Here is a 13,917-nt window from a genome sequence, read left to right as displayed (position 1 = left end):
AGTGGTACCATATTTCTGATTTCCGTTGGGAATATTATTGCCCTTATAGATTGTTGCTCAGAGCACTTATCCAGTTGGCTTACCTTTTTACTTGGCTCTGAGCACGAAGGATCCCAGAATAGGAGTGTCTGCTGACTGCCCCGGTGTGAATAGCCAGGGACTGTTGTGTGTGTGCACGTGTATAAAAATGTATCTGTGTGTGTGTGTGTGTGCGCGCACGCGCCTGTATGTGTGTGTATGTGTGTACGTCCATCCTCTTGAACAAGGTGGGTTCTGACGAGTTTGGAAAGGCAGCAGAAGGACTGGTCTTATGAGGACCATCTAGGTTTCATCACTTGAGAGTTTAGAACTCAATGATTTTAAATGGCCTTTTCCTTTTTTCTTCAAACCTGAAAGCCTAGATTTAGGAGTCTGCAAACATGATAAAGCCATGTCTCGGCTGTGAGATCCTGGGCAGCTTACTTAATCCTGTTAAATGGTAGTTTCCTGGTCTGTAAAATGGGGATAGTGATATTTAGCTCATAAGATGGTTGTGAACATAAAATAGCATATTGAAAGCATTTGATGTGATTCCCGGGTCATAGTAAGCACTGAGCACGCGGAAGCTCTTACTGTTAGCATTAAAGGTACTGATCAAGGGCAATGCACAACCAGATGCCGCCTGAACTACGGTTTATGCTCCTTTTACATTATGGGCCAAGTCTATAAATAGTTAAAATATTGAGCTGCCTGTAGACTTAACTAAACCGACCCACTTAAAATGGTCCATCATTTGCTACTTTACAAGGTACTCAAGAGCTAGTCAATTCTCTTCCGGACAAACAGATGGCCTTCCCTCATCTTAAAACAGGCAGAAGGACTTTGTGGACCCAAGCTGATAGGGCTTAAAAACCCCAGCATTTCTTATTTCTACGTAAATTAATAATTCAAAACAAATTTTCTAAATAACAAACTTCCATTTCGTTAAAAACAAGAGTCCACTAACGGATGCCTCTAAATTTAGCAACTCACTCCAGATGTATTATCAGTGGGTTTTTGCTGTCTCCCTCATAAGGCACGCTGCGGGCCAGGCACTGGCAGCGTCGGGCGGTGTCGGCTGCAGCTCGGCACCAGCCCAGGACCCCCTTCTTCCTGGGCTATAGATTCTAACACTGGTATCGTGGACTTTTAATCCATTAATTAGCAATGAAAAAACAAGAGCCCTATGTTCTGACATTAATAGTTTCAAACAGCCTAATGAGACATAGTAGGACGCCTTCCAAACTGGGTGAGCTCAGTCGTTGATGGGAGTAACCGAAAAAAATGTTCCGCCCAGCTGAGATAACCCAACAGTTCTTTCCTGAGCTACTTAGGAATCTTGAAACCGAATTTCATTTGGAGTTTTTCGGTTTGTTTTGCTTTTTGATTTAGAATGGGAAATGCTTCTAACTCTCTCAAAGCAGGAAGTCTTTTTTTTTTTTCCTCCCACTGTCTGACATCATCAGGTTCCACTCAGCGTTGTCCACTAAAGAGCGTGTTTTGGTTAATTGTTAGATTAATTACCAGCCTTCCATTTCTACACTTAGAGGGAACAAAAGGTAGTAAGTATATACTACTTAACAAATGTGTTGCTTTTCCTCCTTCCTCTCCCCCTCCACCAAATACTACTCCAATATGGCAATTCGGAGAAGTCACATGAACATCCCTGTCCTGCCGTCTCCCATCTGTGGAGCAAAAACCATTTAAAATGAGGAAGTTGTGCCTGGGCCCGAATGTTAGCCTGTATGTTTCAGCCGGCTTGGAAGGCGAGCGAGGCACATGCACTCGAAGGCAAGAAAGCAAGACGGAGCTGGAAAAAGCCCAAAATGGTTTAAATGCAAAATGATGACATTTAGAACTTTAAGAGTTAGGATCAGGACCAGCAACCAGTAAACTAAAAATCTTTGTTCCTGGGGTGCCTGGATGGCTCAGTTGGTTAAGCAGTTAAGAGTCCAACTCTTGATTTTGGCTCAGATCATTCTCCGGGTCCTGGGATGGAGCCCCAGGTCGGGCTCAGCGGGGAGTCTGCTTCTCTCTCTTTCTCTCTCTCTCTGAACCAGCTCTCTCTCCCTCTCTCAAATAGATAAATAAATCTTAAAAAAAAAAATCCTTGCTCCCATGTCTTAGCAGGCAGCACTGTAAGTCCACAGCCAATGACAGCAAAGCATATAAGGGTGGGCTGAGAGGGGCCATGCTTTTGCTTAATGGGTACACAGACGGGCGGGCACTGTATCACTCTCCAGGGCAGCCTGTGGCAAGATGATGGCCGTGGATCCCTTTCTTTTTATTGTAACTATTGAAAACATATTCTGTAATCTAGGGCCAGCTCTATAATTTGCTAGGCCTAGGGCAAAATAAAAATGCAGGGCTCTTATTCAAAAAGCAGGCAAAAAGTACTGTTTAGGTCCTGAAACATAAAATGTGTCCTCTGCACACCAGTGCTTTCTCTCTCTCTCTCTGTGCTTAGTTTCTATTTAATGTCCCACTAAACTCCCATAGGTGCCTGGAGATCCCATTCTGTGATGGGGTGCGTGTGCTCCACCGGCTGCCAATGACCCCTCCCATCAGCCACTGGACCCACATGCAGTGTCCCAGGCCCAGCCAGGAAGTCAGTACCCCTTCCTATAGCCTGTGACAGACCCCCAAGGGTTTGCAACTTCCAGACCTGGATCAGCTAGAGGCTCTCATGTGCCCAATTGTCTGCTGAACCCCCACAGTGCTGCCAGCCCAGGGCCGGCTCAGCCCGCCATGCCCCGCCTGACACTCCGTGGGGGGCACGTGGCCAAACCCCCCCCCCACCCTGACAGTCCTGCACCTGTGCCAGGTAGAACATGGGTCTCTTTCCTCCCCACGGTCCCCTATCCCGCTTTACCCACACCATTCTCCCCCTCCCCCCAGCGCTACCTGGACACGGCTGGCCTGGGTAGAGGGTGGCAGTGGTCACAGGGCAGAGAGGGGAGGCCAGGCAGGGCTGGGGCTCCAGTGGGTGGAGGAGAGGGGTTGGTCAAGAACCCACTGGGAAAGGTGGGAAGGTGGCGGGAGGCCGACTCGAGGTGGACCAGCCTCCAAACCCTGGCACCCCACATGCTCCCCTGTCCCACAGGACCTCACTTACGAAACACAAATTCAAAGCTAAAATTATTAAGAAAGTCAATGTGACCACAGTAGAACATTAAGCCACAGTCAGGGCCCTTTGGAGCACAGGGCCTGGTGTGATGGCACTCACCAGCAGTCCCCAAACATGTTGCCAGAGGAGGCCCTGGGGGGGTGACACTAACCATATTCTCCTAAAACCCCTGGCTCATCAGCTAGCAGCCAGAGCGGAAATTCAGGGCGGAAAGTATTGGGTCCCAGCATAGCTCCATCTTTATACTGGTTTATGTGTTTCATCTGCTTTTGACTTTCTACCTAAGTGGGTTTTTTGCTTGCTTAATGGAGAATAAATTCCCAGCAGGTGTGGACTGTATCTTTCACAGAAGATTTTTTAAATTCTGCACACCCCAAATTCATACTTTGGGTCCAAAACTTAACCTGGCAAGAGTGCAGGGAAAAAATCATGCACTGACAAACTCTCGAATGTTTTAAGTCCTCTTCATGCAGAGTTTTCTAGAGCATAATTAACCCTTTTCATGGGCCTTTTAAATGGGGAGCTTTGGGTTTTCATTGCATTGGTTTACAGAAAGTTTTGACAGCTCAAAACCTCCAGCACATTCGCTGATTTCCCAGCCCAGTTCTCCACGGCGGGGCGGCACTAGGACCCTGGTGGCTGCTGCTTTGACTTCGTCTCCCCCTGTATCTGTATCCACAAATCTCCCCCACACCGTCCTCAGTCTCTGGGCGGAGCCCCTAGCAGGTTCTCACATACCACCATTCTCTCAGTCACCATCAAAGGCATTTTAAAAGCATCGATCGAATTCTGTGATAAGTAAATTATAGAATAAAATAAACCCGATGTTGTTTACCAACCGCCTGGGTCTTCTCTGGCATTTGACAGTCGATCGTCCTAGCTTTCAAAGACAATTAACTTGACAGAAAGAGAACCTTTATCGTTTGAAATACGACATCACATTGCTGAGAGCACGTTTGGAATACTGTTAAGACAAAATACATTCATTTCCTGCCTTGTAAAAGTCATTTGAGCTCAGCAATATTATACATATTTTCTGGGAATTCGTTTAATTAACATCAATGTGATCACGAAGTGCTTGATACTATTTTGTAAAATCATCGTGAAAGCAGGGTGCCCTCCTTCACTTATATTAAGTTAGAACAGAAGACGGTCGTACAGCCTCGCAGAGGTATTCCCTCCTGTGATGTTTCTCTGTCATTGTGTCACTCAGGTGCTGCCACCTAATTTTTCTGAAACTGTTTCCGTATCTGTAAAACAAAGGTAAGGCTTACCCATCCTGCAGTTATTTTCAAGATCTAAGGAAAAAAATACAGTGAAGGCACACTGCAAACTCTAAAACCCACTTCAAATGTAAACGATTCTCCTTGCCCAAGGTCACACGGGGTGTTTACATCAAACTGGACCAGATCTGAAGAGCCTGACTCCTGGTCCCTTGTGTTTTGTTTTGTGTTTTTGTTTTTTAGTTTAAAGTGCAGGTGTTTATTTTATTTTATTTTAATTTTTTTATTATGTTATGTTAGTCACCATACAGTACATCATTAGTTTTTGATGTAAAGTTCCATGATTCATTGTTTGCATATAACACCCAGTGCACCATGCAATAAGTGCCCTCCTTACTACCCATCACCGGCCTATCCCATTCCCCCTCCCCCGCCCCTCTGAAGCCCTCAGTTTGTTTCCCAGAGTCCATAGTCTCTCATGCTTCATCCCCCCTTCTGTTTACTTACCCCCCCTTCATTCTTCCCTTCTCCTACCAATCTTCCTATTTCTAAATGAGTGAAACCATATGATAATTGTCTTCCTCTGCTTGACTTATTTCGCTTAGCATTATCTCCTCCAGTCCCGTCCACATTGCTGCAAATGCGGGGTATTCATCCTTTCTGACGGCTGAGTAATATTCCATTGTATATATGGACCACATCTTCTTTATCCAGTCATCTGTTGAAGGGCATCTCGGCTCCTTCCACAGTTTGGCTATTGTGGACATTGCTGCTCTGAACATTGGGGTGCATGTGGCCCTTCTCTTCACTACGTCTGTATCTTTGGGGTAAATACCCAGTAGTGCAATTGCTGGATCATAGGGTAGCTCTCATAGTCTCATGACACTACGTTTACAGAGATCCCGAGCCATGAAGAGGGAAGTTCCTTATCATCCACTGCTCCATCTGTCCGTCTGTTTATCCACCGTGTGTCCATCCATTTATCCTTCAGCCAGCCAGCCAGCCAGCCAGTCAACCGTCTGACCCACAAATACTCACTGAATGTTCCTGCTCTCATGGACCGTACCACGTAAGTAAACATACCAATCTTGCGGGGTGATACATGAAGATACAATATGGACATATGAAGAAAAATAAAGGGGTAAAGGAATACAGTGGGGTGCACGTGCAATGTGAAATAGGAGAGCAGAGAAGGCCTCAGTTGATGAGGTTGGGAATATAGGTGAGGTTCAGTGGGGTGGAGTCCGGAGCCGACGACCAAGAAAGAATTCTTGAGGAGTCTTTGGTGCAAAATGGTGGTTTATTAAAGCACGGGGACAGGACCCGTGGGCAGAAAGAGCTGCTGCCTTGGGTTGTGAGGAATGGCCCGTTGTATACCCTCAAGTTGGGAGGGGATTAGGGATAGCCTAAGTCTCTAAGGAATTTTGGAAGTAAGGTCTCCAGGACCTTGAGGGGGCTAGCTACTGTTGGGAAAAGGTCATTTATTACCGTCTAATAAAACCTTAGTCATGAGACCCTTCAGATGTTTATCGGTGGGCCATATGCTTGGGGGATGATTGCCAACATGTATCTTGGGGGGGGGGGAGGAGGTGTTAGAGATAAAGGAAGTTTCCAAAGGAATTTTTATACGTTAAAGTAGACTTACAGGATCTTGGTGGAGGGGAGGGGGTCAGGCTAAGACTGCCTTTTGCCCTTAGCAAAGTATTAACATCGAGGCAGCAGAGTTCCTAGATGAACGTCACCATGCCTGTTTCAAGGACTTGTCAATGGGCTGTAGGTAGTAAGAAAATTTAACTGTGTTTACATACATTCCCTTCTGGAAGCTAGGTTACTGATAGCTTTGTTCTTGTAAACTGCTAAGACTTTGTAAACCAAAGGAGACTCAAGTCTTGCAGGATTGTGGTATCTATAGGTTAACTGTTTCTTTGTCCTTTAGGGCAGCCAGGAGTGCCTGAGGAATGTCGGATACATCCCAGGGGGAGGGGGTTGCAGGGTGTCAGCTTCTGCTTTGTCCTCTGCTTGCCTTCTGTTCCCTCATCATCAGTGAGTAGGTAATATTTGGGCAATGACTTGAAGGGGGTGAGGGAGTAAGCCATGCATGTGTCTGCAGGAAGAATGTTCCATGCAGAGAAACAGCATGGGCAAAAGCTGAGAGTGTACTATGTGACATGGAAGGATGGCTAGCTAGGAGACCTAAGAGAGCAACTCCATCGGTCTGTCTATGAGACCAGAAATCTCCGCTATTTACCCACGTTGCTTGTTCCGGGTGTCCTGGAAAACAGAGCCTGAGGCAAGGCTGAAATGCTAATGCTTTCACGGGAGGGATAATCCAGGGCAGTTAACGGGAAGACAGAGAAGTGCTTGAGATTCAACCGTGAGATGAATCCTTGTGGCAGTGGTTTCCCAACAAACTACAGGGGAGACACGGCTGGCTCTTTCAGGGGCACCCACTTGGCCCGGTGGCTAAATGGAAGAACTGTGCCTCATTACAGTACATCAGAGGGGACGGGGACAGGGAACTTATTTGGTGACTCTCTGCCACTTCCCATCTCCCCACTGGTCAAAGTTTGCCCCAGGGACATTAACCCCCCTGCATTTCTACATCTAAAATCCCTGCATTTTATTATATGTAAAAGTAAAGTATATCACAAACAAACAAAAACAAAAAATAGTTTGATTCTTCAGTCTAGGTCCACATAGGAAGTTGATGTGCAGCAGAGCTAGCGAGGAAGAAACTTCTATTGATCTAAGCCAGCAAGCTTTTGGGGTCTGCTTTTATTGCACTACAACCTAGCCTCTCTTGACCCGTGCGGGGATTCGCTGCCCCATTAGCACACTCAAGGACAGGAGAAGTTGTCCAGTAAAGAAATCTGTTTGATGTTATTAAATCCAGTGTTTCTCAAACTATTTTGACTACTGAATCCTCTTCTCACAGAGCACCTTAATATTATGGATGTAGTCCAACAAAACACAATCTGTATCTTCCACCTCAAGGAGATTGGGAAGCACACTCTTTTCTAGAATAATAAAAATATTCCTAGCTCTTAGCATTTTGGGGTATGAATGATGTCACATGCACATTTATGCCCAAATTATGGACTCCCAGCACATCATGGTTGCCCCTTCACCAATCCCTCTAATGTCCCCGGGACATCACAGGACAAGTGTCTTACAGGTATTCAAGAAAGGCCCACATTCTTCTGAGTCATCCTTGTTGTCAAGTACCTCATCCCTGACAGTTGCCAAGTAGGCACCTGTTTCTCTTCTGTGAACTGTCATTCTCCATTAGTGGCCACTCCAGGCCCTTCAGTGCCAGGGCTATATGGCAGAGAAGGGGTGGAGGAAGTGACCCCTTCTTGGGCCCGGCATGACAGAGTCTCTGATGACTGGAGTCCCTTCAGCTTTAGGCCCTGACCCCTTTATTTCTAGGGTCTCAGAACGCTCATCAGATCAGACACAGGGCAGATACCAGGCCAAAGATCTGTGTCCCTTTGCCCCTCTTTCCAGGGGTTTTTCCTTCTCTTTTTGCCCCCAAATGAGAGGCACCTCAAATCAACTCAAGTAAGACCAGGATGGCAGGAATTGGTGGATCTTCTGACCTTACTCCTGGTTTGGGACTCAGCAGGGACACCTTGCTTCATGAGGGCCCTTCATGCCTTCTCTACAGCTCCTCAGTAAGTCCAGTCACAGTAATGATGGGAGTTGAAAGCCACAACTCTGTTGTCATAAGGGCATTGAAAGTCGGTGATCGTTCTCATATCCAACTTGAGAGCACCAAACCACTGGACTGAGGTGGTGAACGATGTTCCCAGGCAATAGCTCAGAAGGCAGCAGAGGACTTTTTGCAGTATTTGAGTATCCAGACTCATCTACAGGGAAATCTCTGAACTTCTTCCCACCACAGAAGTCATGTTGGAATTCTCAGCCTCAGTCCCACTAAGTCCCTGTGGGAAAGAAAGACTTCAGGTGGGTAGTGGTGAGTCTATGATGGAAAGAGAGGGACAAAGATGGGAGAGGTGGTAGGGAGGATGAGGAGGGGATAAATCTGATTCTGAAAACAGCTTGAGATTTAAAATGCAACTGGAAATCAGACCTGGAGGCAAATTCACTAAATGATTGATGAGTGAATTCAGTAATTAAATCCCTAGTTCCAGGGGCGCCTGGGTGGCTCAGTCGGTGAAGCGTCTGCCTTCAGCTCAGGTCATGATCTCGGGGTCCTGGGATCCAGCCCCACATCGGGCTCCCTGCTCAGCGGAGAGCCTGCTTCTCCCTCTCCCTCTGCTGCTCTCCCTGCTTGTGCGCGTGCTCTCTCTCTCTGTCAAATCAATAAAATCTTAAAAAAAAAAAAACCTAGTTTCTTTTAATATGATTTTTCCCCAGAGAATAATCAACGAAACTCTAAAAAAAAGTGTTTGCCAAAGCTATCTCATATTTAATTTTCCCTAATTCTGTGCCATGCACAGAGGAAGAAAAGGAAAACAGAGGCTTTGACTTCATGGTTTCTATTTATCCAGTGAGATGGCCAGATTCACAGCCTGGAACAAGGAGGGGAACCATTGTCTTGCCTGATACAGAGGTGAATTTTGTGGCTGTTTTGATTATAATTTTTGGTCCAGTTTCAAAATTCTTCCCTATGGAACTTACTTGAAAGAACTTGGCCCAAGGCATCTGGAGTAATGAAAGTTTTTTATAGGCATGCTTCTCAAGCAAACACAAGTTACTGCTTTCCCTGGCAAAGCATTGCCTTTGTGACAGTGGATGAGGTCTTTCGCTCTCAAAGGCAGAAGTGGGATAAATGGGGCACTGTGGATTGGGCTATCCCTCTCAGATATGTAGGGGTGGCTGGTGGAGTCCGCAGGTGTTCGGGAATGGTGAGAACTCAGGGTAAGTCCTTTGCATTGAACTCTTCCCAGAAGGGATTGCCCTTCGGCAGAACGTCACGTGGGGTTGCTTCTCACCCTAGATCTCAGTTTCCTCATTCTTGAAGATTTCTACAGAAGAAATCCATCTCCTGCTTTCACCTGCTCTCCACACCCCCTTAAGTGGGTCCTCCAGAAGACGCAGTGGCGAGCCAGCCAAGGACACTTTGTTCTGATGTCCCCTACCAACTGCACCTTCACGCAGGACTCCTCCAGCACTCTGCCTTTGAACTCGTGTCTGGAGGCGGGCACGAGTCCACTGAACCGGCTCACATGCCTGAGTGAGTCGATCATTTTCTCTCATTGTTATTAACTCATCAGGGTGGCGTTTGTGATAAGAAGTGGAAAAGCATGGAAGACCTAGTGACATCAGGAAGTTACTCTTTGATTGCCTGGAATGACTGTTTTCTCTTAATATGCATTGTTTATTTGAAAATATGTATCTACATCTCCTAACTCTAGATACTATTTGACCACACTTGGTGCCCTGTCAAACTGGTGATTGACATATAGTATCCGCACAGAAAAGTTCAAATTCCAGCTTTATTATTTAGTAAGTTAGTTACCTTGGGCACCTTACATAACTTTTCTGTGCTATCTGTAAAACAGGAACAATAAATCATCTGCCTCATAGGGTTAGGGATTAAATGAGTTAATGCATACAGAATACTATAAATAGTGCCTGGCACATAGAACACACTCTGTAAATGTTAGATAATATTTTCATTCAAATGTATTGAAATTAATTACCACTAGTGCCATAAAAGAGTTGTATGTTTTACTGGAAAAGAAATAGAAAATTTCGGGGCACCTGGCTGGCTCAGTCAGTAGAGCACACAACTCTTGATCTAGGGGCTGGGAGTTCGAGCCCCACGTTGGGTGTAGAGATTACTTAAAAATAAAATCTTAGGGGGAAAAGAAGAAGTAGAAAGTTTCCCACATAATCCAGGGAGGCCATTAGATAAGCACTACAAGGGGGTCTCTGGGTAGGAGCGAGGTAGCAGCTGGCATATGGGATCTCAGTCTCCAGCTATGCAAATCAAAGCTAATTCTTGAGAACTTGAATGTGCAAATCAAACCAGAATGTCAGTGCTCTGAGATATTTCTAGAAGAGTGTGAAACATACATAGACTCAATATAAATGACAGTTGTTGCTTTTACCTATTAATTAATTAATTTATTTGGCTAGTGAAGCTAGCGACATCTCTTCCATTAGGTTAGCTGATATCAGTTGTAGTGAATTTCTTACAAACTCTATAGATTTTTACAGTCTAGCCCTTGGCAAACACTGTTGTAGAAATTGACATAGATATGGATGTCAGCAACTAGGTCTGGATTCGGTAAATACTCAGTGGGGGAGGAAGAGCTGACAAAGAATAACAGAGGAGTCACTGTGTAGGAAGTTCAAAGACATGCAAAGCTGGACCTCATTCCAGTGGTGTGGGCCACTGACTGGAATTTCTTTTCTTAAAGATTTATTTATTTATTTGAGCAGGAGAGGGGCACAGGGGGAGGGAGAGGCACAAGCAGACTCCATGCTGATAGCAGAGCCCGATGCTGATGCCGATGTTGGGGCTCGGTTCCATGACCCTGAAATCACGACCTGGGCCAAAGCAGAGTCAGACGCTTAACTGACTGCACCACCCAGGTGCCCCTGGAATTGTTTTTTAATGTTAAATGTCAGCAAATACATTTCCTGTGTCCGATCTTCTAGTTTAGTGGGATGCAACTCCGGCTGTATATTAGAATCACCCGGAGAACTTTAAAAACATACAGATGTACAGAATACAGAAATTCTGTTTGTCTGGCAGCAGGGCCCAGATGTTTGTTTTTCTTCAGCCCCCCAAGTGATTCTAATGTGCAGTCCGAGTTGGAAAATATTGTTCCTTCTGAGTGTCCACAGTGACAATACTGGTGATGTCTCCTGAGGGGTTGTGTCCTCCGGTGTGGTCAGAGGAAAGGTCCTGAGTTGTTTCTGTGGAGTCTGTCTGCTTTGGTCAAGAAAGGCTCCAAACACTGGCTCAACTGGTTTTTATCTGGTACATTTTCTCTCATACCTATAACCTCAGAATATTCCAGGCTATTTTAAGCCTTCCTGTGGTTTCTAAAGCACAATACTTTCCAAGCTGAAGACACCATTTCAAATCTTACGGGCTATGTTTCAATCTAGAGAAGAGCTTAAGAGAACTACACCAATTTGTAACTGGACATTTTCTTATTGATGAAAAAAGGTACATAAAAATGCATCAAACTGTAAAGCCCTTCATAAAAGAGCAAAATTGTTTCTTATGTTGCTACAACCTGTGGTGTAAACTGCAGAAAGGTAGAAAAGAGCCAAGAAATTATCACTGTATTTGGACAGGGGAACATGTGAATTTGAATTTCTGGCCCAGCCACTTCTTAGCTGCGGGTCCTTGCCCTCTCTAGGCAGATGTTTCATGAAAGATGGGAGCATCAGTAGACCTCAGAAATTTTGTAGATTAAAGGAGTTAGTGTAAATGGTGCCTGGCGAGGAGTGAGTCCTGAGTAAATGGCAGTTACCCTCCTGTATTAGTCAGCTAAAGCTGTGATACTGCTGCCTAACAGATAAGCCCCTCCCCAATCATAGTGGCTTTGCTAAAACAAGACTTACTGTTCCCACCATGTGTCCAGGGGCCAGTTATGGCAGCTCTGCTTAAGGCTATGAATCAGAGCGAGGCCTGTTCCACATGTGTCTCATTCTGAAATCCGCAGCTTCCTGGGGCATGCTCTTCTCAGAGGAGATAAGGGAAGTGCAAGAAAAGTCTGGCAGAAATTTGCAGTGCCTTTTAGCATCCTGGATCCGAACTCATTCATGAGCACCTCTGCCCACTTGCCCTTAGCCAGAGCAAGTCGTATGGCCAAACTCAAAGTCAATGGGACAGAGAAGCATAATCTACCTCATGAAGTATAGCACAGGGAAGGGAATAAAAGGAAGAATTGTGAACCAATAATACATTCTACCACACTTCCTTTCTTTTCTGCGGGGTGCCAACAGAGGACGAAAGAAGGGGAGGGAAGTAAATAGTTGGTTCCCATAGGAACTCTGTCTTGTACCTTATTTGTGAGAGCTTGTCGGGCCGCCTTTGCAGAGGTGGTCCAGCATTCACCCAGGGGAAGAAAAGCCATTCTCTGGTGCAGCATCTTCCTGATGCCTCCCTGCCTCCAGGTGTTTGTGATGAGAGATAAACTATTCAGAGGCAGTCTAGAATTCACCAGAAGCCTTTTTAAATATCGCTTGAGTCAACACATCTAAATTGATTTTGGGAAGATAAACAGAAGGAATATATGATGAAATTCAGAGAAACAGACCATGCTATATACCAGCTGTCAAAATAGCCAGGTCTTTGTCGTAATTCAACCCCTTCTCTTTACCCTTTTCACATCTCTGTAATGTATAGGCACCATCTCTGAGTGTTTGCTCTAAATGACACAATCGCTTTCCCCATATATAATGGTGGTAGGCTAAGAGCCCTTTGTTTGAATTCTAACGTTTCATTTGGATTTCAAAACTGGGTGACTAGGCAGCCCAACCTCTCCTACCTAACCAGATTCTGGCCAAACATGTGGTGTGGTTAATAGAATTACCAGCTAGGCCCTTGCGTATTCACTAATTGCAGGAGGATTTTAGTGAGTAACTCAAAGGTGTTTAATCAAACATAATTGTCATAATGGAGGATAATTCAGGAAGTATTTCAAGATATTGAAGCTGTAGGAAAGTCATCCCCCTGAAGATCTTTGTGGAAGGATATTTAGTAACAGCTGTGGGAGCAGAGGGTGGTGGGCAGGGCTGAGTCGCACCATTACAATCTCAGACAAGCTACAAAACTGCCATTCTCCAGGAAAGGTCCCTGGACCACTAACATCAGAATCACCCAGAACTGTTTGTTAAAAGTGCAGATTCCCAGGTAAACCCCCAGACTTAATGAATCAGAATCTCTGGGTGCAGGACCCAAGAATCTCCATTTCTATGCATGCCAAAGTTTTTGTATAACATCTGATGTAGACAGATGTCTGGCACATCTTTGATTCCAAATATCAGTTATGGAAAATGTGAAGTTTTTATAATACCAGATTAATCACTCTCACAGATGAATGCAGGGAAAGGATTTTTCCCATTATTATTTTTACTAAACTTTTTTAAAAACCAAGTTTGTTAAAACTTTTGACCAGGGTGCTACTGTAATAAGATTAAAAACAAAAACAAAAACAAAAAACAACCTGAACACTAGAAACCGTATTTTTCATTATGACCTGTAAAAGAATCATTTTCCTCCCATTTTCTCAAATACTGATGGCCTACAAAACTTACATAAACATTGTTGGAAGAAAGAAAAGCAAGTTAAGACAAAATTATTGTGAAACATAATTTTATCTGTGTGTTAAATTTAGTATTTTTTCTAATGGATAGATGATAAACTGCCTTTTTATAGTGTTTTAGGTACAAGAATTATCTACAACGAAGGTAGTATGACTACCTAAGTCAGAATTATCTTTCGTTTTCCACTTGGTAAATTCATTTTTATATTTTTCTCTGTGTGCATGAGATCACAAAAAGCATTAACTGCTCCCATAAATGAATGAAACGGGAGGATGATTTTGAGTGCGGAGA

The sequence above is a fragment of the Ursus arctos genome, chromosome X (assembly GCF_023065955.2).
Source record: "Ursus arctos isolate Adak ecotype North America chromosome X, UrsArc2.0, whole genome shotgun sequence".
NCBI classification, from domain to species: domain Eukaryota; kingdom Metazoa; phylum Chordata; class Mammalia; order Carnivora; family Ursidae; genus Ursus; species Ursus arctos.
The sequence above is the reverse complement of the archived record's forward strand: the minus strand, read 5'-3'. Positions refer to the sequence as shown.